Source organism: Taeniopygia guttata, chromosome 3 (genome assembly GCF_048771995.1).
Source record: "Taeniopygia guttata chromosome 3, bTaeGut7.mat, whole genome shotgun sequence".
Lineage (NCBI taxonomy): Eukaryota > Metazoa > Chordata > Aves > Passeriformes > Estrildidae > Taeniopygia > Taeniopygia guttata.
In genome coordinates, this window is record NC_133027.1 from 7826033 (window position 1) to 7853765 (window position 27733).

Sequence of the window (27733 nt, forward strand, 5' to 3'; positions counted from 1 at the left end):
CTCCACTAAGGGGTATGGGTGTATGTTTCCACATCAGCACACATGCTTAATGCAAAATGAACAACTGTGCTCTCCCTCTCCCTCCTGATGAAGCACAGATAGTCCAAGACAAAGCCTGGTTAATAAACCAGTTGTAAACAATCAGAGGAGACGGGCAGTGCACTGAGCTGTGAATTGCCTTCATACAAACTAGGGGATTGCAAGGTAGATACGGTCTGAGAGCCATCTTAGAACCAAGATAAAAGAGACAATAAAAGAGAAAAAGATAGAAGACAGCAGACAGACAGAAAGCAGCAGGAATATAATTTCCTTTAAAAATAATTGCATTCAATTTATTCTCTTACCTTGCACTCCCAGTACTAAGTAATCTAATCAGATGCATATGGTTTTATTCTATGAGGTACACACGAAGCATGCAATAAAATCCCCATAAAACATGACCTGTGGTGACTCACTGCACATTTCAGAGGATATATCTAATTTTTTCTCCTCTTAACAAAGATCTTTTGCAGCCTTGTGTTCTCCTTCCACACCCCATCTCCTATGTAAATCTCTTCCCTTGGTTTTAAGGTTTTAAATATAGTTTTGCTAGTTTTGCTTGTTTCTTCTTTTTTTTTTTTTTTTTTTTTTTTTTTTTTTTTGTTTAGAGGCGCTGGAGCTGAATCTATTTTCTTTAGGCTAGAAGGTCTAGCTGAAGGACCTTTGCTCAAGGCTGTGAAGTAGCCATCCTTTCTGAATCTTTATTTTGCACAGCTTCCTAAGACCAGCCTTTTACAACACTGACAATTCAATTTGATTCTCCCCTAATTCAGTCTAAATGTGGGATAATACACAGGCTTGCATAGGGGTCTAGCAGCACCTGTAAAACTTTCTTTGCCTTTGCCTTGCCAGTATGAACAGGACAGTTTCTTCAGTAGCAACAGGAAAATCTGAAGTGAATGTTTTCCTGTAGGAAAGCTGGACAGCTGTTTCATGCATTTGATTTAGAAACAGAACCTAGGAGCAGCCAGGGTAAGATTGACCTCTGTGAAAATAAAGGCAACAATATTGTGAATTCACTTATTTACTTCTATCACTTGTGTATGACATATTAACAGATTTTAAACCTTAATAAGTTTAAACTACAAAAAGTCTTTAGCAAAAAATATGCAGATCAGGCTGTATTCCCCAAGTTAATTTATAGCTGTTCTCAGATTGCCTGCAGTTGTTCAACAAGCTTTGTACCAGACCTGTATTAGGAGGCAGGACCTGAAAGCAGCCCAAGTACAACCCCATCACACAGAGATGTGACATTTTGATCTCATTTCCAACCAATATGTTCCAGAACGCAACGCTTGAGTGTGCCAGTTTTCTGCCTCTGAAATCTTCACCAGAGGTGCTTCCCCTAATTTCAGCTGTGATGCTCGCACATAAAAGAAGGGTCTCCTTTAGACCTGTAGACCACAAATCATGTAGGGCACCACAGATCACTATGAACGCTTTAACTCCCTACTACGACCAAACATTTTTCAGGAAATTCACGAAATCTGATTCTTGCAACTGCGCTTGCTGAAAGCTGCAGCCCTTGTGCTGCAGTCTTTTTGCTGCTTAGTAGTTCTCTTTATGAGTATGAGCAGCAGTTCTCTTTATGGGGCTCCACATGTTCGTTTTATTTACTACCTTGGGTTATCTATTAACTTATAAAAGACCCCAGACACCCTAACACTATTAAATGTATACACGTATCTCATGTTACATTAATTATACAATATATATAATGAAAGTAAATCTTGGCAGCCTTAAAATTGTCAGTTTGACAGGATCTCAGACAGTCACCTAGGAGTCTGTTTCATCTTCAAGGAATGACAGCCTTAGCCTTTCCATCAAATCTTTCTTGCACAGATATTGAGAACATCACCAAGAAGTTCAGATAAAAGAGCAAGGGAGTTATACCCAGACTCCTCACAGACCATCCTGCCAGCCTGATTTATGACAGGGGGACTTAACTGGGCACACATCCAGCACAGAGCACAGAGCGTGGCATACCCCGAGGGGTTGGAGCGTTAGTGAGGGTAAAAAAGGGAAATGACACCACAGTCACAACCATTAATGGGAACCAGCAGGATGAGGATGCCTAGATCTACCCTTCAGCATGGTTCCAGAATGGCCAGTGGGAAGGGCCCCTGGCTGAAGGGCTTGATCCTTCCCCATAACTACACTATCCCACATCCCCTGTTTCCTGCTTTCTTGTCCCACTGCTCCAGGACACTCCTTGTTATCTACACTTAAACTCAGGCCTGTGCTTTTCTCCTCTGCTGTCAGCTGTGCAGCTTTCCTGTTTGCTTCTGGCACAGGGGAGGTCCTAAGGGTGCAGCTTCCTTGTAACATCTGTTTTCTACAAACCAAGTCCAACAGCCCCAAAGAGGGCTCTCTCCCACCCTCACAGATGGTTTAGTGGGCCACAATGGATTTTCCTACTTGATCTTCTAGCTCTGTGACTGCCACATGCAATAATCCAACATCCACAGTGTCCACACTGAGACTAGGCTGGCTCCACCCCTGAGAGATCAGAGACATGAGTCTCTAACACAGGGGAGGGGACTGTGTCTGGGTTTTCTATTTTTCAGGCAGTGTCTACCCAATAGATTGTTCTTCCTTGCCACCTCCCCTCTACTTGGTCATTCATGAATTAAAGGTCCAAACATGGAGCTTGAGGGTGTGAATCCAAGTTTCCAAAAGGAATCCAGGTCTTCAAAAGAGGTGAGATTTTAGATGTACCAATGTGTTCTTTCCTATTACCTGTCCTAGGTGTGACACCCTGCTGAGCCAGCTACCCCTTGTGATCTCTGTCCTTAAAGCCCAGCTCAGAACTGCTAACTGCAGCCCAGAGCCTGACTCCTGTGCAGTGGTGTGCTAATGCCTAAGCCTCTCTGGGGACCAGGGGACACAGAATGGTCAGGGTAAAAGAAAATGAACACAAGCAGAGAGAGCTGCTGTGCCAGGGCTGGAGGGCAGCAATGAGACACACTGAGGCTGGGAGGAAGCCACAGCAGCTCAAAGGGATTGCAGAAGTGTGACAGTGAAAAGAGAAGGCAAGGCTCTACAGGGATTCAGGGAACAAAGGAATGCTCTATAGGGATTCAGGGAACAAAGGAATGGGCAGAAGGGTCTGCTTCAATATCTAGACCATGCAGAAGTACTATAATCTCTTTTTTTTTGCTGCTGCATACTCAGTGGCTCTCTCAAGTAGTGTATTTTCTTTCTAGGCTGCCTGATGCAGCCCATTTCAGAGGTAAACATTTCTTTCTCTTTAAGTAAAAACTCACTTTATAGAAAACAACTCAATTCATATACCTTTGCAAGGATTTTGATCCCTTTTTGGCATGCCCTTGAAACAACTGCTATCCCTTTTTGAAGTGTGAACATGCAGTGGAAATGTAGTGCAATATAATTATTTTGAATTTAATAAACAATTTTTTAAAAACATGCAGAATTTCTAAGTTGTTTTCTTCTATGCTGTTTTACCCACACACATGATTAAATCCACTGCACTCTTGGTAAGAGCAAAAGTTAGAGGAACCAGAGGAAAGAAGGAGTTTGCGTAATGAAAGCATGGACACAACTCTACAGATTTGTGAGTGTGGCTATTACAATAACCAACTGCTGGAAAATACAGAATGGCACATGTTTCATGTCTAGCTCCACTCTGGGATGTAAGAGAAAGCAATCACTGAATGCCTTACAGAGAGCTCTCTGCAAAGCAGACTGTGGTAATGGGTCTGGAATTCCTGAGCAGTTCATAATTCAGTTCTTACATTAAACAAAAGGAGACAGCAAGACATAATGAAAGGGAAAGCCCATGGGGAGAGCTGACATGCCATGGACATGACTGGCCACTTTTTACTCCTGCTGCCCTCCAGTAAGAAAAGTCTGAATGCATTGTTTTAAATTTATGAGTAAATATTGGTATTTGTAGAGGTTAAACAAGATGCTGTACTAGAACCTGCCAAGCTTTTATTTATACCTAGCCAGGGGACAGGATGAACATACACTGACAACCTCTTTTAATCCAATCACAGAGAAACCACCACAGGAATGGAAAGTAATTTAGCAGGCAGGCTTGTCTGACTTGTCCTCATTCTCTACACTGAAGATATTTTATTTATTGTCATTTTAGAATAAGAACATAAGCACATGGTAACAACAGAATACACTAGCATCACAGAACAGCAGAAACTGTGGTATCAAACCTAGGAGAAAACATTTTCAGAGACAGAATAATGAGCACTCATTCCACATTCAGGATTACTCAAACTACTGCACCCTCCAGAAAAATTTAGCAAGAACCTGATGGGTAGTTTGCAAAGGCAGCTTGAATCATTTGATCAGTAGAATCATGAAGTGCCACCTTCTTCAAGTCCCTAATCCTCCACAAACATACATACCCTGCAGAACTCCCAGGTGCCAAGCTGAATGCCTGCAGAGCTATTAGGGGCTGATGCAGGACTGTGATGGTACTTACTGTGTCCTAACTGGAGGAAAAAATGGAGCATGTGAGGGAATAATGTGAGGAGAATTTGAAACCCTGTTGGTAAATCAGCATTAGGGACTGTGATCTAAATGAGTGTGTGTGAGTATGTGCTACTCTCATTTCTGAAAAGAGGAGCAGATTGCTGAGACCAAGGGCTGTGATTCAAAGCTGTGTGACAGATCTGCTCTGTGCATCTTAGCAAGCCACCACAACTTTGGGCCCTGGCCTCCCTGTCTAAGGAGTGGGGACTGAGTGGGAACGGACATGTTCCAACCAGCAAAAGTGCTGGGGCCATGCACAGTGTCAGCACTCTCCAGCTGTGTGCCAACTAAAAACACGATGGCCCATACAATGGTAAATATTTCCTCTGCAGATACTTAACTTTAAGAAGCTGCATTGCTCTTCCTTAAGTAAGATTTCTTGGAACTCTTGCAATTAATTGTATTTTATGCTTATTAGTCAACAAGCCAAATGCTTCACTCAGTGTATCAGTGCAATGAAGTGGGGAGCAATATTTGACCACTAGACATTCAACAAGAAAAACATCTCAATCTGGGAGCATGCAAGGATGGCTTTCTAGGGACAGAATCTTGTGGTTGCAGTTTCCAGTTTTTAAGGAGTTTCTGATAAAAGTGAGGGTTTCCTAATGCTCCTGAGATCTTCTGTATTTCCTCAGTGGAACATATGAGAAGTACAGAATCCTCTTCTCTATTCATCAGGTATTTAATAATATTGGGAAAAAAATTATAGTCTCTGAGGACAGGAACTCTTTGCAAACCATGGCTTATATGGGCTGATCAAATTAAAAACAGTGGAACAATAGTGAGACCCACTGATGGTGCAAGTTTCAGACCTTACAAAAGTCTTAGAAATCTCTTTCAGTTGTCAATACAAAATGAACTGATTTTGGATGAAAATGAACATGATGAAATGACAATAACATAGAAAACCTTTATTAAAAAATCAGTCAAATCCTTGCTACTCCCAGAGAAACCTTACTTACTTTTCCAGCTACCTTGCATAAAAAGTAAACAAAGAGAAAATCCTGCTATTCTCATCCTTCTGCCATAAGGATTTCTTTCTACTCTGAAATTATGAAATATTAATAGAAGGAGATTTCAAATGAAAGCAATAAGCTATATAAGCCTAGAAAAGGTCTTACAAGTCTCCTGCAGATTTTCTTTTACTTTTTTTCTAAAAATCAGGTCTAACTACTGTACAAGACATGATGCCAAAGCAGACAGATCAGAGCACTGTTTCAATTTAGCTATTTTTGCTCTCCTTTAACTTTTTATGTGTAACACAAGTTGATGAAATAGAATGTTTGTTTAAAGAGATGAGAGAATCACAGAATCACAGAACAATAAAACCCTACAGTCACCTCTAAGGATATCAATTCCATAGGGGTGGCAGTTAATCTGGTCACATCATAGTGTGAAAACTGGTTCTAAAGAATCAGTAAGTAATTTTGCATATGCAAGCTACCCCTTAGGTCTTTAGTCTTCTGTGACATGCATTATTATCAAGTTTACATATATAATTCCTATAAATCGTGTATACATTTTTGTGCACATCTGCTTCTAAGACTTATAGCCATATATGTCTTCCTTCCTTCAGCTAAACAAAAATAAAATCTTTGTGTCTGTAGTCTTTCTCTCCACCTTTTGCAATTGTAAATGAGATCACCTGCACAATTAGGTAGGGCTATAATAGCTCTATGCATTATAATGTAAGTTTTCTAGTAAAATGCCCTCTTAGTTTCAATAACCCCAAAAAAATTTGGCAGAAAGACAGTATATTTATTCACTCAGCTGAATTTCCAGTGCTATATGCTGAATTCCTAGCATTTCTTTGTGATCTGCTTATATCCCACTGGCATTACTGAGCCTCTGGTATCCCGACAGACTGGGGCCTTCCAGAATTCTGCCCCCATTAGTCTATTTCTGGAGACTTTTATTGCTGCCTTTGATGAACAAGGACGTGGAAACTGTAATCTGAGAGTTACCCAAATCTGTTTGTAGCTGGTGGCATGATGGGCTCTAACAAAGTAAAAATAATGGTAGGGAAGAAGGAGGAGGAGGAGGAGGAGGAGGAGGAGGAGGAAGAGGTGGAGAAGGACAGGGAGGATGAGGATGAGGAATCCACAGTCAAAACTCTTCAAATTAAGTCAGGAAACATTCTAGCACCCCTCTGCTGCTTCAGGAACGTTTGTCAGGTTGGGGGAATAGTATTATCCCAGGCCCTACACCAGGCATTCAGAGCTGGTAATGAACATCAGACAGATCTCCCTGTAGAGCTTTTTATCCTAAGTAATGGCAACTAAATCAGCAGCAGCAGCAGAAACATCTCTCCATGACAATATACTTGGATTTCTAGGAAGGGGATGGGCTAAACCAGATGGCAGATGTACCACATTCCACATTTACCTGCACTTCTCCCGTCACTGCATTCCGACAGTAAACGCTCATACTGGCGTGGATACACGTTCATTTCTCTCCAGTCCTTTGCATGTTGGCCCTCAAGAGAAAAGCTCTTTGCTTTTTAAATGCTTTCACGTTTTCCTTCTCATACTGGAACATCCTCAGATGGCCCAGCCTTCTCTGAAGTTCTGTGTAATTTTCCCAGTTGGAAATGGCTGTTTATTTTAGACTAATGGCTGTCTTGAAAGCTCAGTGAATAGCTATCTGAGCACACAAACAGGTTACAATTAGTTTTTCAGGGCGTATATTTTAATTGCAGACCGTTTTATATTTATCTTCATTAAAAAAGAAGCTTTGTTTATGTTTTTCCCATGTACCCATAGACCAATCTGCGAAAAACTGAGTGATTTTTCTAACAACAGCTAATTGCTACAGAAGTACCAATGGATTTACTTCTAAAACCATAATCTTAAGTCACAGACATAGAATATTCTTAATTTTAACAAGGAAAAATTGTTCTTATTAAACCTTTAACTTGTCTGATGCAAGGTGGAAGACTGTCACACTGACACTAAAGAAAACTGAAGATGTTCTTTAGGGAAATTTTCAGAATCAAGATAAAGCAATGATAAGAATTATTTTTTTGGTTCAAGTGAAAAGTCAAGTAAACCATAGGAAGGGAAATAGCAGGAGCTGTCAGAAATTGCTCACATTCTGAAGTTTAGGGATAATCCTCTAATGACCTTTGTAAGTACAAAGGTAATAAAAGAAGAAACTTTAATAGAAAACAAAAATGAGAGTTAACCCAGAGATTCAAAGGAATAGTCACTAAAGGGGCTCCGAATCTATACTGAGAAATTCCAAGATATGTTGGCTCTTCCTTTCAGATGTAGAAAGATCTAAAGGTCTTTAAGGCTGTATGATAAAACCTCTTTGTGAAGATAAAAGAAGTGTACTTTATATTACATTTTGGTTTGCACATGCATCATCACGGGCCATGCTGTGAAGCTGAGAGCCTTCAGAAACCCCACCACACTTTCAAATGACTGCTTCAAGTTTTAATGAACTGGGTGGACTTTAAAAATTTGTTTATTATCCATTTGCCTCAAATAACTTGGGACTAACAAATCACAACCCAAGCTTGCAGACTTTTTATCTATCACTAGCACTAGCCCAGGGGAAGCAAGAGAATGTCTTTGAACAAGGATTGATAAGATGTCTATTGACTGAGGATAAAGCTGAGCCATGCTGAGAAAGCAAAGTAGTTCATGGTGATTTTGTACAGCTAATGTCTGATTGGTGAAAAGGCGCTTCTGAAACACTCTAAAATTAAATCTGTCTCAGTGGCATAGATGAATGCAAAGTACCATTAAACACACGATCCAGGCAAAGCAATGTACCCCCACAATGGCTTCTATAAAAGAAATCACTGAGTAAATACACAAATGCTTTGTCTTAGGTCAAAATTATTTTGCCTCCAAGACCTGGATTTTGATGATAAGTAACGTAATGAGATTGGACTGGGGACCACCAAATTCTTTTCACTCAATATTTTTTGCTCTTGAGTACTCATGTACTCTACTGCGACAAAGCTCTGGCAACTTGAGTATTTGCTTTATTGAATAAACAATTTTCCAAACCCATAGTGTTTCCATCTACATATGTAAATTGTATTTTCACTGGTGATGGCAAAGAGAAAGAGGCCAAGTGTTATTTTTGCTTTTAGTATATGACAGGCAGTAGGAGACAAAAGATAAATTGAAAAAACGAGGTATTCAGACATGCTCCGCAGCTAGAATGCATATATATTCCTGACTTCAGGCTGTCAGTAACCCATTAACTAAGAGAAAACTGAGTTTGACACAGATGTGAGACAGACTTAACTTGAGGGACTTTTACATTTAAAACTGTAACTTATTTAATTTCTGTGAATAAAAGAAGCCGAAAGGAAGAAAGCCCTGAGAGTGGTCACCAGTGTACTCATGCTGAAAACAGGTGTTGAGGACTAAAAGAGGCATTTTAACATCTTTTCAAAGATATAATAATTCATTAAAGACTTTCTAAGATGTCTAATAAAATATTCTTAAAAAAATCAAATGAGATGTTAAGACACATGCATATTTTCTTGAGGTAAATCCCCTCAATCTAATTTCTCTAATGACTGTTCCACATCCTCAGGGTTGGTGCTACAGTATTGTCAGCAATTCCAGAGCTGGGGAAGGAGGGGAGGACTAAGAACAGACTGTGCCCTTTTTTTTCCCTGAGGTAGGCTCTGAAGAACATGCTGCACCAGACAAAGCTACCTGGAACTCCAGGTCCCTCAACCCCAGAGGCAAATCTGGCTGTGCACTTGATACCAACTTCGATGTCCAGCTTGGGTTTCACTCAAGGAATGGTGAGAAGGCTGATGAAACACAGCTTTAGCCATTTGTCAGTTTTAAAAACAACAACACAAAAAACCCCAAAAACCCAACGAGACCAGCAGGAGTAAGTGGGCCAAGTCAGTCCTCATTCTGGCCTTTTATTGCGAGGTTTATTGCCTTGGTAGCTCAGGAAATGCTTTTGAAAGTGGTGTACTTTAACGTATAGCAAAATAAAAATGCTAATCGATAGCCTCTCTATAGGAGCAACTACCTTATGCCAATTAAAGTGCCTTAGAGAAAAAGAGACTTCTAAAAACCAATTTTGAATCTTACAGTGGGGTTTGAGGTTGGGAGAGGGGCTGAAATCCAATTTCCCCTAAGGCAAGATTAGCAAAACACGATTTAACAGCGAGGTCTGCATGTAAAAGGATGCAGCTAATATGCCTGTCTAGCTGCCATGTTGTAAGCCAGGCTAACGGCGTTATAGCATCCATTAGGGTGTTGCACACAAATGTTACAGTTTGATCAATTCCCACTGCTGGCAGTGGTATTTTAGCTTCAAAAGAAGGAAAAAAAAAAAAAAGCCCTTACATGAAATAATGTGCCATTGCAATGTTTGACTGCCTGTTTCTGCTGTGCTTAAAGCTATGGAGGAGGAATGGTTGGAGAATTCTGGCTGAAACGAACCCCAAAATCCACTATTTCATACCACTCTCAGATGCAATATATTTTGCAACCACAGTGACAGTTTATTATATGCCCCATAAAAACAAAGCCATGAGACAGCGTCTGTGATGAACAGCCCATAACCAATGCCCCAGTAAGGATGTAACAAGTGAGGGTTGTATAAAACTGGCTTTATTTTATGGAAAAGGACTACAAAAACTGGCTGTTAAAGTATATAAAAATTTGTACAGTACAAAATCTGTATAAATAAGATAAGCTAAGTCTCTCCTGCCTCCCTCTAGCGGTTGATTCATAGAAAACATGGTGGTCAGTCTACACTTGATTATTTAATTTGGGCAAAGAGCCAGGATTGGAAGTTAAAGGTTCAGCTTCTCTACTGGCAGATGGTACTACAGAGGATGTTGTCCATCTGATGCTGTCCGTATGTGGGCTGAAGGAACAGCATGCTGTCACTCCTAGTCCTAATGAATTAGGAAGATTTGACGGAAAGAATCATAGAGACCTTATGAAATAAGGGGCTAGAATTTGCAACAGAACAAAAACCAAACCATTTTAAGAGTGAATATGAGAGAAAAATGAAAAAAAACCACACCAAACCACAAACAGAGGAAAGAGGGAAGATTGTGCCATTACTTAGAACTCATGAATAGGTGTTTGTAAGCTTGGGCTCCCTGAAGATACATCTGAATTAGTAATTTCACCTTTGCCAGGGTACACTCTTCTGCACTAGAAACTCAGTTGTCTCTGCCACTCACTGTGGTTTTAGTCTGGGTCAAATAACACTCTCCTAACAGGACAGGGATCTTTCCCAAGAGACCATTTACACATAGGCACCCTCTCTCGATGAGTGCATGATTTTAAGAAGAGGATGAAACCTTTTTAAGTGCCAGCTGGATGTCTGTACCAGGGACCCATCACATACATCCTTAATTTATTAGTTTAGGTGTGGTCTGAGGGGCTTAATTAACCCAAAAGATTCAGGTAGTTCTGACTTCAGCATCAAACCAGCTCCCTACAGAACATATAGGAAGTCTAATGGGCTTTCACACAGGAAAGCAGTGTCTATTAGATTCTGGGTGTCTATTAGATTCTGGGCAGCAGGCTCTTCCCCCGCCCCCAAAATTTTTTTCATCTCTAAGAACCTGATTTGCCAAGAGAGAGCAAATAGATCCTGGAGGGCAAACTGCACAATTCAGAGAGCAGCTATAAGGGAAACTTTCAAAGAAGAGATTTAAACTAGCTCTGTGACTAGTTGAAAGTTATGCTTTTCCCCAGCTAATTTTATTTTTAAGGAACTCTTCAAAAATCTAGACTCATAGAACTGAAGAATAATTTAGATTTGAAGGGACCTCTGAACTGTTCAAATAACTTCTAATAGAAATATAGAAGCCCAAGTCTTGCATTTCGAAAGAAGAACTTGAAATCTAAAATAACCATAAAACACTTCTTCCCCTTAACTATGGATAAGGTGAGGAAACTGAGGTCTGCAAGGCAGTCTGCAAGAAGTACCAGGATTTACGCTCAGCATCCCAAATGACACACCTCTATCCCAGGCCAGGTGCTAAACTTTTCTGTCCAATCAACAGAGAAGATGGCCAGTCCTGCAGCAATGCTTTTGTCCACTGATGATAGATGGAGACCAGTCGTTGAGCCACTCAGGAGCTAACAGTGTATCAGGAAAAGCTAGGACCAGCATTTAGAAACCGATTCAATGACCTAATCACAATTTTCCCTGCTGTATTTGAAGTAGTTGAAGTCTTGTGTAACAGTGTGGGTCCTGGCTCTGCAAATGCTTTTGAGCAAGTACAGCAATTTAGGAAGGATATAGTCCACCAACTTTAGTGAAAAGCACTATTTTTGGCTTCAGGACCAGAGGGGCACTCATAATTCACAGACTGCTTGGTGCAGCCACCTTTTACTTTCTCTTTTTGTGTAATAAATGCTATCTGTAAATTATTTGTATGTAAGAAAAAATAATGCAACAGTATAAAAGAGCAGCTGTACAAAATAAACAAGGTAACTTGCAGGAAAGATGAAAAAGTAGGTAAAGGCTGCAATTCTGGTGTTTCTGGTAGGGATTATTATATTGAAGTTTGTCTGAGTGGCTTTATATAAAAGCTCCTAAAATACCATGGTTTATTGAAGTTCTTCTTCCTTTCCTTATACCTGCCTCAACATATAAAGTTCACAGAATCACAGAATATGCTGTGCTGGAAGGGACCCAAAAAGATCGAGTCCAACTCCCTGTTTTGCACAGGACCATCCCCAAGAGTTACATCATGTGCTGTAAAATTGTAATCTAACTCTTTTTTTCCATTGTTCACAGGGTCTCTGAGATTGTTATGCTGGAAACAATGAAAAAGACCCTCAAATAACAGAGTTACAAGCTGACTCTTTCACCATTTTGCAGCCAGCATCCAAGGTATCAGAAGACTAAAAACTGCGTATTTATAAAAAGTCTTCTCTAAAGTAAATTTAGGAGAAAGATAGCAAAAAGCCATTCTGAGGAAGTATTTTACACATTCTGAAAATCTAGCTAATGAATCAAGCTTGCAAAAGCAAACAAACCTCAACTGTGTTTATTTAAGCTTCCAAGCAGACAGACACATGCAGGTGCATCCGCCTTTGGAGGAATAACAAACCAGAGATTACTACTATTTGCATATGGCAGTGCCTTGAGGTTCAGTCAAGGATCAGATCCCCACTGTGGGAGCTGCTGTCTGGACATGTAGCAGGAGGTGGCCCATTCCTCACAACATTTGTGATTTATTGGCCCAAACTTGTAGCAGATGCTGAGGTTGTGAATGGTGAACATGCTTGCTCAGCACCACTCATTCCTGGGCCTGGGTTATGCTCCACAGCAAGGTCAAATCAGGGAATCAGGTAAAGGGAGATGGCTGTATATAACATGGTTTATATTAAGATGAGAAATCTTTATGTCCATCTAAGCATTGCTCTTGAAATGGAAAGGAACACTTATTTTGAACTCTGGAGGGCTGAATGGCCAAGAGGCACTTAGTGAAACCCTCTATGGGGATAAGGGATCCATGCAGGCTTATTGAGCTCCTGTCACCTCAGACCCTCTGTGTTAAACCGAACCCTAAGGCACCTTTAGGACCACATCCACTACTCCCTCTACTTGCATGGTGTTTCACACCTAGTCCATTTTTCCCTCTTTCTCAGCTTCCTTTTTTGTCTCCTGTCTAACTATTTGCAAGCATGACCAGCTTTGGAATTAATTTAGCTGCATGATATCATCACCACGACAGGCTCAGCCAGCTTGAGCTGCTGCAGCCCAGTGTGAAGGAGAAGGGGTGGGAGGAGAGGAGTGTGTGCTGGCCAGATGTCCTCCTGGAATGGAGAGGGACACCAGGGCCAGGAGCTTTGGATACCTGTGTGTCCTGAGCCTCTCTCTTGCATACATGTGCAGCAAGTGAATAAAGCAAAACAGGAGTGTTTCTCCCTTTTCTTCATACCTTCTTTTGCTTTGTTCATCCAAAGAACAGGGATAATCTTCCAATCTGCAGCTAAGCCTCCTCGACTTCAGACTGTTGTCTTTCTCTGCGAGGATATCTGGCACCACCTTGAAGGTTGGCTAAGAAAAGAGGTTTGCTTTTCTGCTTCTTTTTAACAGTCCTTCAGCTAAAGCAAAAGGAGCACTCAGACTCTTCAATAAGGGGCCATGTAAATGCCTCAGTGAAATTAAAGTACTCCAGATTATCACAATGAAAAATATTATCTTTCAGGTTGTCCTTCCTTATGCTTTACTTGCTGATCTCAGTTGAAGATTAGAGAAGGTTGAATGTCCTTTTCAAACTCCATCTGTGCTAAATCTTTATAGCTTTATACTTAAGCTTTTCACAGCATTTTTGCTATTAAAAGTGCTACAAAGAATCAAGTCAAATTAAGGACAACATATCTCAGCAACTCTATGTGACTCGCAGCGAGAGACAGGGCTCTCACATGCTCCTCCAAAACATTTCAGAAATGACACTCATTAATACAGTCAGCACTAAACTATGTTGGGCATTATCTGAGGCTGATGTAGAGTGTGTGAGTGTAGGTGCAGTCACAGATAAGACAGAAAATAGAGAGTGTAAATGCCTTAAATTCCTGATCACTGCAGGGCCCTCCTCACCAATAAGAATTTTCAGAGCTGCCAGATTCCTGTCTCCCTCTTTTCTTTTCCAGCTGGGTGTGGCATTCTTAGTTTCCTATATTTAACCACTTCTGCCCAGCAGCTGCTGCCTTTTCCCCAGGAGCTGGTCAGCTGCATGGATTCTCAGAAAAGTGTTTAGTGTCCAACAGGTGCTGGATCTGGACTTGCATCATTCAGTGCCAAATGGCTGCGGGCTGCTACCCAGTTCTCTAGGACAGGCACTTGCAGAACCACTTTGATTTACAACTCTATGGTTTGGGTGGGCAACTCAACAAAACTGAACAAGTTCCCAAACAGAAAACTCACAAGGATCTAAGATGCTGGTGATGATCTGGAGTTTTCACCCTGTCTTCCTCTGGCACAGTACAGCTGTGCATTTCCAACTGTCACTACAGGTGACAGATTTCAGAGAGGAAGAATACTGTGGCTCCTGGTCTGTAAGGCAAGTGATCCTCGGACTGTCCTAAGAGATGTTTCACACAAGGTGCAATGTTTCACCCATTACTGCAGAAGATGGGACACAAAAGCCCAGGAGGTCCCTTCTAGCCTTGCATTTCTAAAACCCACTGTGGCAGCAGCTTTCTCCACAGAAAGCAACAGGCACAACTGTCCCAGGCATTGTCCTGAGGAAGGCTGTGAGAAGATCAGAGAAAAGAATTATAAACAATGATTATCTTCATTTGCTGCACCTGTTTTTGTGAACATGTGGAATGGGTTATGGAGATTTGTTTACCAAAGGGTGATTTCTTAATTGGCCAACGATGATGGTGTTTGGATTTCAAGGACCAATTAGGTCAAACTATATCAGACTGACTGCCAGGATGATGAGTTTCTTAATAAGTATAGTGTAATAAAGTGATTGATCAGTCTTCTGGAATCATGGAGCTAATGCTAATTATTACCTGGTGGGGACCCAGGCAACAACAACCCACTCCCATCCAAACAAATAAATAATAATTCATCAGCTTTGCAGCTTCCTCCAAAATAAAACAATACCTGGGTTTGTACCCCTCTCTCCTATTCTTCCTGGTTTGACTGGATCCATATTTATATACTCATATATTTTAACATATATACAGTCTTTTAATGAAGACTCTGTCCTTCAGCCTATTTCTGGCATCTGCATGATGCTTCCCACAGTGCCAGCAGCTGCTTCCCCAGCTGCTTAAAAGCATACATACTTGGGGCCACTACAGCTATGGTCCTCCCAGCCATTCCCAGGATCCACTACAGGAAGGAGTGCCTTTAGTGGCTGCTGGTTTCTGAGATGCTACCAAAAGACAGAAAGAACCCGTGTTTGTATATAAGAGTCATTTATATGAAGGTAAGTGAATGAGCACATGTGGCTCAGAAGAAACTGAGGCAAGATAGTGGCAGTTTCACCAAGGATTCCTGGAAGGCAAATTAGGGAAAAGGAATTCCAAGTAAGATGAACTATTTTTTCATTATAAAGCAAGTTAACAATAAAGCATAGCCATAGGAAGGCATATGTTTGAACAATTTGGAGCAGGCAAGATTCTCAGCACAAATCAGTGAAGGTCCATTGCTTTCATTACATCACTGATGGTTTACACCAACTGAAGAGCTGCCCACTGTGCATAATTTCTCTGGACCGGGGTAGAAAAACCATTAGGCTACATGCTCTTTTAATTGCTAATGAAACTGCAATCAAGACTACTTCCAAAGGGATTTCAAAATTATCTGGTTCCTTTTTCAATGCAGAAAGTAGCTGGACTCCTCTACCACCACCAAGCAAAGTTTTAATAGCACTAGGAGGTAGGTTGCAACAGATATTACACTGCCAAACACAGCATGGATTTAATGTAGGAGAAATGTTAATAATTCTAAAATTCTTTGAAGTAGAAGTCTACCGTCATTTAATAAGGAGGTTATGTTATTGTACATATTGACTGCAGCTCCTTCTGCATTGCTATAGATAGCTACTGTACTTAAAGTGAACATTAATGCAAATTTACAATGAAGTGCTGGCTGAATTACATATCACATCCCCATGAGACTATAATGAACTCCCCATAATTAATATTATTAATCATGGGCCTAGCACAGAGGGCAAATATCATGCATTTCATGTCAAAGGTTCTTATTAATAAACATTCCCATTTTCCCAGATGGTGAGAACTAGCAGCCTGCCAGAACTCCTTCTATCATTCAAACCTCTCCCAGCTTTATAACCCATAATAAAGCTCGGCTCTGTGCAGATATCTCTTCCCTCAGACTTGGGGTGGTCAGCACTTTGTGGGAGTCACCAGGCAACCGGCATGATGCTTCAAAGCTCTGTTTTCACTGAAACAATTCCACAATAAATCTGCATGGGGTCAATGGGGCTCGAGAAGTGACCTCTACAACCCCATGTGGCGAGACATGAAACGCTGAAGATCTGCTCAAATGCTGCAGGAAAAGGAAGTTCAAAACAGAGGTTTCACTTTGATTGTAACTCTCGCTGATACGCAGGGGTCTGTGGCAGTAAGTCAGCAGCCCAAAGCTATCATGTCATCATAGCCATACTCATTTCTGAGATGCAGTTTTGCTGCAACAGATAACTTTTAAACTGCTCCTATCAAAATCTTTCAATGCCAGAACTGAAAAAGCTCCAGATTCTTTTCTCTTAGCTGCCTGTAGTTTCCATCAGAGGTGAACAATAATTCTCATGTAAAGCTTTTTGTACTTTATCTTTCTTCCGGCTTCTTCTTTACTTTTCAACGGTGATGTGATGTCAAATAATAAAAATGTCACTAAATTCCATGTTCTCTTATGAAAAATCATAGTAACTTCTGCTAAAGATAGCTCTTCACTCTGAATCATTGACAAGATAATGGTTTCATTAATGTGTACTTTGGGATCCTATAGTTATGTACCTATCTGCATGCATCCCTGAAGTTACTATGGCCTATGACAAGGCCTCCTTGAGGAGCTTAGCATCTATGGAATCCAGAACAGCTCTGTGCATCAAGACTTAAACAAATATTTCTTTTATTAGATTTTTTTTTTACCCTGAAGATATTATTCCAGTTTAGTCATACTATCATTCTGAATTATTCTTCTTTATTCCTATGACAGTGTGCTTCCCTCTTCTCCCAGCCTGACCTTTATTTCCTGTAATTCTCTCCAAGTAAAAACCACCAGTGGGGTCATCATGAATGTCTGGTCATGGTTGCTGTATCCAGCTCAAAGTGGACACAGATAACAACACAACAGCCAAGGGCTAATCTAAGCAGTTCACCCACCTAACTACAGTGTTGAACAAGGTCTGACTCAAGGAAAATTTAGGAGAAGTTAACATGTGTGGTTGGTATGCAAATATGACTATGAGTCAATTATCACGCTCCATAAATAGTGGAAAGCCCAGGGCCTGCTGAGCTCCCCTGCTTAGCAGCAGGCTGCACACCAGGAGCTCCCCTTGGGTAGGGACACCTCTCAAGGTTACTCCTCAAAATTGAAATATTTCTTGCCACAAGAGGTTCTTGGTAAGTGATTAATAGCATGCTAAACTTCGAAATCTTAGCTACATGATACAAAGGATTGGTTGCACACAGATAATTCTTTAAGACATAAACTGTTGGGACTAAGTCTAGATCCAGTAGCACCTAAACTCCTCTCTGAAAAGGAGTTTAGAAAGCAAGTGGGTCCTTTCTGATTCTCATGACTGAAGGACATGGTCTCCCTGATAATTTTGTCTGACCCTGTCCTCCCTACAGTAAATAACCAAGTGTATCTTGTCACCAGATTTTGTTTAACCACTGCTGTGTTTACTATCAAACTTTCTAAAATCACTGTTTTATATCAACAAACATATTGCTGCTTCACTCTTATGAGTGAAATTTGTCACTCATAGAAAAGAAGTCACTCTAAGTACATTTGTAACAGCACAATTGCATCAGTGCTGAGGAGCTGTGCTCTTCTCACTAAACAAATGCAATTCATCTAAAACTTCTAGAAGATGGGTCCTAACAGCCCTTCTCAGTACTTGAATACCAGAGATGGAAGAAGTATCTTTTTTTCAGTGCAGTCAAGGAAAGATCAGCCTGGCTCTGACCTAAGCTGCAATAAACAAACTAACAAACAGTTTCACTTCTGAGCTTATTTTGTGTCTGCTATCCATATTTAAGATGCTATTTTTTCACAAGCTGAGAAAGGAAGGCTGGCTTTGCTTCCCAATCCCGGTTTTAAGTGAAGAGGGGCCTGCTGCTGAGAAACAGGAGAGCTCTGATCTCACACCAGCTCTATCTGAGGAATCTGTGATGGTTGTTAACTGCTGGGACTCCTGCATCAGTGCTGAAAATGATCTGGCAGGATAAAAAAGCAGTCTGGACTAAGGAAGTACAGTCAGCCAGGCTCAGACTTCATCTCAGGCATGCATTTGCTCACGGTGTTAAAAATGGCAGCAACCCAACACGTGGCGAGCTAAACTGCCTCCATAAGGACCATTGCTGACAGCTGCTGTCACCCTCCTCAAGCACAAACCTTCTGGCCAGCACCTGCCTGCCTGTTCCTGCTGACCAATGCAGTTTGCTTGAGAGATTTTGGGGCTATTTGTAGAGTTTCAAGAGTTCAAACTGACCATTTGCTCTACTCTCTGACATCCTTCCAAGAAGCCAACTGGGACAATAACCTAAAATCTGCCAGAATATACTGAGAGTTTTCTGATCTGTCCTGCATCTCCCAAAATGCCTCTCTGAAATAAAAACCTGTTTATAGGAAGAGAAATAAAAAAAAAAAGAAATCCAATGTTGCCAAAGGGAAGTGTGAGAAAAGGGAGGGAGAGAGGGAACTGGATGAAGACAAGCTGTCTTTTAGAAAGTACAACTGTTATTCCCTTTTGTTGCCTTCCTTTATCCTGTCCTGTGGGCATGTGGGCGAATTACCATAACTTGTACACGCCTGCTGCTGTATTACATGGGATTTAATACACACAAGTCTTTGTTGGGAATTCTGCTTGTGTGGGAAGTAGTTGGATAAAAAAAAGCAAACAAAAGTCAGAACTTTCAAAATCTAACTTTTCCTACTTTACTAGCATCTAGCGCCAGCTGCACAAGTCAATGAAGATTAACCTTCCTCCCTACCCCTTGGATATCCAGTAAACTCAGATTTGATCCGGATGTTCTGATTTCCACGCAGCTAAAATGCAATCAAATGCTTGATTTTGGGGGATAGATTTGCTTAAATTGTATTAATTCACAAGGATAAACACAATTAGTAGAGCTCATTAGCTTGCAAAATGTAATTTATTTTCTTGAATATACCCATTTCCTTGGATGAAGAGCTCCATTAGGTTTATTATATTTGCAAAGCTTATATAAAAATCCAAACCATGGCAACAAAGAGAAAATTGTTACTACACAGTCACAGCAGTCACTTTTCCATGTTAAATAAGTTTGGCATTTATTTATATTTAAATGAGAATATCTACCACTATCAAGACCAGGATATGGGGCAAGTTCTTATACAGAATATAATTAAAACTAATTCAAGCAACAAATGTGGCCTGAAATTAAAATAGCCCCCAACTTCTTTAACTGAAAAATGATTCAATGTTCTCCCTCAAAACCTGTTTGCAATTGCTTAATTATCATAACCAGCAATAGTAAAGGGACGCTGGCCGTTTACAGGCTCATCAGATGGGTCTGCATTTAGGCACGTCTGGTCTGCTCAGTGCTGTGCTTTAATTTTGCTGAGATATAAAGGCTAGAGAGTGCAGAAATACATGGCAAAGTACCTGTCATTACTTGTATCATATTACTACGTGCACAATACGAAGGCGGCTGGTCCAATTTTCACACTGTTATCATTTTAGATATTATACTGTCTAAAAGCAGTGACACACAAAAGAAATGCTTTTATCATTCTCAGTGCAAGGATGATACTAATTACATCATCTGTCATCATTATACAGCTAAACAAAACTTTTCTTTCACAGGAAACTGTCATTTAGCAAATTAATGGGTAATGACCCATAATATACAGAAGATTGAAATTTGGGAATTACACTCACATTAGTTTGTTTTCTGCTTTCCCCTCAATTTTAGTCCCCTGATACATCATGAAAAGAAAGAGAGATGGAGAATTTCTTCAACTATTTAATTTGCCAATAGCCCTACCATCGTTTTGGAAACTGATACAGGATCATCTCCGTCCACATCAGTGAATAGTTTCATTCTACTTAATGATACAGACAGTCTGCCAAGCCAGTAAAAGCCAGATGTTAGTACAGTGATGCACAGAAACCTGCTGCTGGGGCCAGATTTTCAAAATCAGACATGAAACAATGAGCCTACATTTGCTGCCAGATAATGGATGAATGCTTGGAAATCAGGTACTGGGATGTGAGTTGCCTCCTAAAACCTCATCAGGTCATGTAAGATGATGGACAGAGGAGGCACCTGAGGTTCCCAGCAAGGAGCCCACAGTAAGTCCAGGTAGGGTGAACATCCCTCCAAGAGCCCTCCTGCTGCCTGGACTCTACTTCCAACCTGGTGTAACTCTGCAGTGAGCTGTGTTTGGGAAATGTTCAAGTGCCTCTACTGAAACAGAGATATGTAGGGATTACAAGAGGCACAAACCATTGTGGATGAGTCCTTAGTACAAACTCCCACGCTTCTGGGAAAGAAGAATAAAGAGACTTTATTTTTGATTTGTGTTCTTGAATGTAGAAACAAACATAAGGTAGCAGGTGGATAAGAATACAGACTTTAAGTGTCAGGTACTTACTGGTACCTGGTACTTACTACCAAGACAATGTAGCAAATCCATCTAAATCCAGAGAAGTACATTTTAGACAGATCTTTCCTCAATCTGAACTTCTGTGGCCCAGATCAGTTATTTTCTTTCATCAGGTACCAGCTACAATGTGGGGAAAACAAAAAGGGAAATGCCACAGTGAATTAAGAATAAAAATAATGGCAAAGACTAGTGAATTTTATATGAACCAGCCATGTCAGTGGAAGCTTCAGTCATCAGTACGTGCTTCAGATATAGTAAGAGCAATTAAGCACTTGGCCTTTCATTCCTATCGTCCACATCAGGGTGTTTAGAACTTTTCTCCTGCCCATAAAATGATTTCCTGACTTAAGTGAAATTCTGAACTGAATGTATCTGTAAAGTTAGAGGAGTTCTCAGGTCCAATTTATCATTGTTAAAGTGGATTAAAGGATTTTTTATTAGTAACACTTAGAGCTCACTTGTTCGGGCACTTGGAGACTTCTACCAGAGGAAACCTTCCCCAGCAGACAGCCAGGCCAAATCAAAAGCTGAAAATGAGCGTGTGATGAGCACCTTACACAGGCTGATGAGGATCATGATGAGCTGAGAATTAGTGAGGAAGCCTTTGAGAAAAGACCGAGCGCCGGTGGAAACCACGAACAGGGCTCTTGTCCTTTTCTGAGTCACTGCTGAAAAAGCAGTGAAAAAGCTTAAGCCCCCTGCGGGACACCGCGCTACTGCAATGATGGCTCCTCAATGAGGTTATAAGCCTCTCTCTCAGCATTAACCCTTTTAGCAGGCTTTAGTATTTTAAACAGTGTGAGACAGCACTGGAAATTGTGTGAGATAAGAGTGTATGTAGAAGTTCAACAAATCCTGAATCAAAACTGTTGACAATATATGCCCAAATTGGCTTTAGAGTGGTGCTAATGAAATGATGCTTGGTAAATGACTGGATGTATCACATCCAGAAGTAGCTCTCCACAGGCAGAAGAGGAAAGCCATCTTGATCACACAAAGGGACTTGATGTGTTTGTTTACTCCACCCTATAGGCAAATGCTGTATTAATTTTAGGTGATTTGAACCAACATTATCAAAATGCTCTCTTAATACAATGACAGTAAAATAATTTAAAAATTTTACTTTGTTATATTGCCAGCTCCTCTGACAGAGGAGCTATGTTCATGCTGAGCTGTCCATCTGCTGAGACTCTTGACTCTATCCATGAAATTTAAAGTGGACTTGAAGAGTTCAAGTTGTTAAGGTGCATAAGTTCCTACATCACATCTATGGAAACCTAGTTAGTGCAGTAAAGAACCAAGAGTGATTCAGCTGGGCAACCAGAGAAGCCCAGTGCAGCAGTTACCACACTGGGCCCTGGTGACCTCTGACATGTTCTGGGATAGCCAAGTCCCCTCCAAATAGCCAGAACCTGTGGGAGAGCTCTGTTCTCCCAGTACTCAGCAACCACATAACTTGTAGTAACACATCTAGGATCTGCATGGCCCTAGCTGCCTGTGCCTTAATGACTGAGTGACATTCTTACGTTCTAAATTTAAGTATGGGAAGGAGTCTTACTTTACAGAACTGATTGCTGGTTTGGGCTCTTATAACCAAGACTTCAGTTTTGAACACAGATGATTTATCTTTCTCATTTACTAACCACGTAATAACAATCAAAGATGCTATCATTGTCTTTTCCTTATTACAGTGTCTTTTTCTACATATTCTGTTTTCCATTTTAATTTTAAGTAAATGTCTCTTCATCTTTTTTAGGGAAATAAATTTAATATTCAAGCAAGGTTCCTTGAACTCTCCTGGTCCTCAGTTCATGGCTGACAGACACCTACTAACCTAGCCAAACACTTTCTTCCCTCCAAACATGAAATATTAATTTCAGGGTCTTTGCATAGGTCCATAATGTGTAATTATAAGCTAGATCCAGTCTGGATAATTATAAATTATATTCTTTAAGCCACCTATCTTATTTCACTTGGAGGAAATATGGGTACCCCTTTTTTGGGAGTACCTAAGTGGTCCCACTCCACTCCAGGACTGGCTACCTCCTAACCCAGTGAGAAATTATATTAACTCCCCAACATTCTCAGTGCACTTCAATGGGTAGAAATGAGACAATGTTGCCAACTCAATACATATAAAAGGACTTCATATTTTTTAAATAGGTGCCTTCTTTCATTAAAACGTATTTTGATATTAAGAATTTATCTTTTAAATATGTTAACACATTATTTCTAGGCAGTTATATGGATCTTCAGTACATAAACAGCCTTTCTCTACTTTCTCTAAAACAAAAAGAAGACTTCAGTCTCAGGAAATACAAAAACTTACTGAAATACTGTATCTACCACCTCAAAATCCACAGATTTGGACAACAATACATGATAAAATAATTTCCTAGCTTTAGTAAAATTCTTGATTGAGTTTACCCTTAAAGCCAAGAGGTGTTCTCAGTACCACTTTATCTCCCCAGAAGTGAGTGGATTAAGGCAGACCTGACTGGTAACATTGAGATGCACTGTGCAAGGTTTACCAATATGGAAGTTTTGAGAGAAAGAAAAAAAAAATAGAAGAGTAAAGTAATGATGGCTTATCCAAAAGCATGAGGACAGTTCCAGCAAAGGGCTGTCGAACTCATTTAATTTCTCAAGGAAGAAATTCTAATTGGTGTGGGCTTTTCACAGATAGGCTCTTCTTGATATGTACTGAATTTCTGCTTGTGAGCAGATTTGACTGTCCTTGAACGGCTGAACCTTGGACAAGATGTCAAATATGCTTGTACTGTTCCAGCAAGTAAAATACGATGAAGAGTTTGTTATTCTGGAGCTGAAGGAATATGAGCTGCTGTTCTTGATACATTTCTACAAATGAAAGGCAGACTCATGCATTTCTTTGGAGTGTGATGGTTCTTTACATATGAATGATTAAATACCTGCATCTGTCTAAACCTGAAATCACCTGAGTGATTCCTGCTGGAGGTACCTGCTATCCATCCAGAAAAAATTCTTCTAAAATGCTTCTAAAAAGTGCTTCTCTATTTGGATGTTCAATATGGGTTCCAAATCAGAGCTCTAGCCATCCTACAGAACAACCAAAACCCTCAAAAAAAAAAAAAAAAAAAAAAAAAAAAGGCTGCTCTTAAAATGGCCTAGTATGGCCATGATAAGAGAATATCTAGAAGAAAAACATCTTACCACAGCAAATTCAGCCATCTAGAGAATCTGTAACAAAGTTCACACAGCCTACTGGAAAAGACAAAGAGCAGAACCTTGTTAGGTTCTAACTTCCTAGGTTACAGGCAATGGGAATCTACTATCACTGCTCCTTCACAGCTTTGGGGATGCAAGGAATATTTCCCTCTTCCTTCACAATGAAAAGGTCACACAGAGGAGTTGGGTTTTATATTGGTTTTGGATACTCTATAAATCAGTCAGACTGAACAGGAGTGTCAGCCCACATTGCTCTTAAGACTTATTTTATTTTCGCTGAATTTGTCCTTTTTTTGCACCATCTTCCTCATCCTCACCCAAATACTTCCATGTGCAGACTGATGAGCAAAACACATTTTGTCTCCCTCTGAAACATCAGAGGAATCATTAATAAAAACCATAATGTTCTCTTTAATCCTACATTATTTTTATTTATTTTGAGTAATGCTAATGAGCAAAACTGTGTAAAATATAATGTACAAGGTCTTAAGGCAAACCCTCCATTCTGTTTTAAGTATTACATAGTCATATGGTGCAAACTTGACAAAGCATCTTGGCACCTTCTCTAGGCAAATGCTTCTGACTTAAACAGTCCTGGTCAAGAATTTCTCTTGAACTTACTGATTTTTTTTTGCAGTCCAGAGATTTTTCCAGAGTAAATAAATAAAACACTTAATGCTGTAATTTTTTGAATTTAATAGGACAAAACTTCAGGCCACTTGTATTTGCATATCTAGATGGTGGAACTTTTGTCTATGAGTAATCATTTCTGCAAACTTATCTACCCTCTTCCTTGTGATGATTTCATCCGTGATGGTATTTTTCAGAAGATCTGAGGTGTTAGGTAATCCCATATTATTATTATTATTACTGTTGTTATTATTGACCATGACTCAAAGCCCGTCTCGCTGTGGGACAGTGGAGCTTATTATTACCAATCTCAAGGCAGAGTAGGGTAAGAAAAGTCACTATTTGGAAATGTTTCCATTTCACAGATCTGTTCAGATTTTTTAAATTTAACATGGGACAGAGTAATTCTTATTCTAAATGCAATCAGACAGAAATTATTCTTTTTCATTCAGAATTTAGACACTGCTCCATTGAGGACTGCTGATTTGAAAAAAAAGGCAGTTCTACTTTCTTGTAAGGAAACCAAAACTCATCTGCAATTTAATAAATCTGCTTCTCTGGAGATCTCCAGAGGTCACAGAATAGCCCATTTTGGGAACATTTATGTATATACATAAATGCACAGTCTGGCGCTGGATGGACTTAGCTTTTTGAGTTAGGACTGAGTGTGAAGTCCCCATTCTCTGCTGACACTGCAGCAGCTATAACCTGACTGTCCACGTTTTAAGTAATGATATCAAAAGAACTGGAATTATGCTGCTGTGAAGAAGAAGAAATCTTAGTGGGGAATTTTGGGAAAAGCCAAACTTGTGGAGCAAACTGAATTCTCAGGAAAGGTAGCTTTAAAGTGGCTCCAGGCACAGGAGGACAGAGTGAAAGGGAACTGGCATGTTTCCCGTTGCACCCAAAGGGATGGATGCAGACAAGGTTGCACCTAAATATGTGCCAAGAGTTGAACAAGACAGATGACCAAAGGAAGACAAGGTCAGAGAAACCAGATATTAAACATGAGTTCTGAAAGGAGAATGGCAACTCTGCAAGTATTTTGGACAATTAATAACTGCACCCAAATGCAGTTCCAGCTAACTGCAAGTATTTGAAAGGATACATGGATGGATGGATAAATGGATGGATAGGCAGCCTGCTTGAAAATTTGGTCTGTATTTATAAAAAGTTGCCACTTACGTATGCTGTGCCAAAAGAGATCCTAGATTTTGGTTATCATCCAGCCCCTGAGAAATTTTGCACCTTGTGAATATAGTGTTGTGTGGACGGGAAAGAAAATAGTAATTCAACAGAACTCTGCCGCCTCTCAGACTTATGTTGAATGCATTTGATGGCCACTGTCATGGACAAAACTATATTTGGTACGAAACCACATTCTAAGCAAACTTAAGACTACAGAGTGGGAAGGAATTCAAGACAACTTCAAATGTATTACTGTCTAATTAACTAGGTGAGTCTGCAAATGATGACATAATGTCATGCAACAGTAAAATGAAAGTTTTTCAGGTCTGTATTTTCAACAGATAAACTACAGTTGCAAATCTGAAATTTATTTAAAAAAACAGATGTACAAAAAATAGCAGCAGGGACCAGATGACTTTTAAAACAGGTTCAGGGAGTTTTGACTCACTTTATCAACGCCCCAATTTTTTTTTTTTTTTATGTTAACCCACATAAAATATTGGTGGTGCTGAGAAGATCCTCCTCCAGTTGAAATGAGACATCTCAAATCACTGATATACTGAGAGATGTCAATCAAAAGATAATTCAATCACCTTTTTTATGCTGTATGTTTAGCATGGCAATGTTCTAGGACAATTACAAGTCCTCTTTGACTCTTCAGTGCAGTAAATCTCTATCTGTCATGACCTGACTGACAGTGACATTAAAAGGACGGGAATTATGAAAAATATCCTGCTTGGACCAGAGAAAGTAGAAATGTAATTCATTTCCACTCAAGTGATGGCTTAGATACTCTCATCAACTTCTCAGTCCTGTCAGGATTATTTTAATCAAAGAAGATGGTAACTAATATTGATAAAAATTTTATTTTAGAGGACCTGCTTGCTTTAAGTTTATTACTGTGCATGAGCAAACTAAAACATCAACCAGCAGTGTGCTCTTGCAGCTAAGAAGGACAGTGGTATTCTAGGCTGGCTGTATAGGCCAAATATTGCTATGAGATCATAGGAGGTGGCCCTGCTCCTCTACTCAGCACTGGTGAGGTGGCATGTCCAGTTCTGGGCTCCTCAATACAAGAGAGACATACTTGGAGAGTCCAGCAAAGGAGCATGAAGATGATAAAGGGACTGGAGAACCTCTCCTAGGAGTAGAGGTTGAGAAAGCTGGGGCTGTTCAGTCTGGAAAAGAGAAGGAGGCTCAGCAGGATCTCATCAATGTATAAAAATTGAAATTACATAAATGTATATAAATTGCACCTGAAGGGAGGGTGCAAAAAGGCTGGAGCCAGGCTTCTTTCATGATCCTCACTTGTCAGAACCAGAGGCACTGGGCACAAACTGAAACACAGAAAGCTCCCTCTGAACATGAGGAAACGTTTCTTGAGTGGGGGTCATTGACACTTGCTCAGAGGCTTTGTGCATTCTCCATCCTTGCAGATATTCCGAAGTCATCTGGACATGCTCCTGGGCAAACAGCTCTAAATGGCTGTGCCTGGCAAGGGGGCTGGACCAAAAAACCTCCAGAAGTCCCTTCCAACCTCAACCATTCTGTGATTCTGTGAACTCTTATGCATCATTATCAAGTTGAGCTTACAAATGACCACTACTCACCTGTGCCTTGGTACCACTGAAACCACCCCAGGAAATCACCACTGTTCTAAGGAAAACACAGTAAGAGGTATGCACAAGGCTAACACTTCCATGCTAACCTAACTCTGCTACAAACAACTGGAGAGAATGCAGTTATTTCTATTGAGGATTTCCTTCCCTACAACTATGTGCATACATATCCATACATATGTATGTACATGCACACAGACACACCATACAAT

General features: G+C 40.2%; 1 protein-coding gene and 1 long non-coding RNA gene across 6 annotated transcripts in view; both read right to left on the minus strand.

Moving 5' to 3' along the window:
* Positions 1-27733, minus strand: part of KLHL29 (kelch like family member 29) — a 386612-nt gene that overhangs the window by 104092 nt on the left and 254787 nt on the right. The window lies entirely within an intron of this gene.
* LOC140683621 (uncharacterized) lies at positions 1319-24142 on the minus strand. Its single transcript, XR_012054805.1, has 2 exons — positions 4327-24142; positions 1319-4296 (listed from the first exon to the last, which is right to left on the minus strand). It is a non-coding gene; the product is annotated as an uncharacterized lncRNA (long non-coding RNA).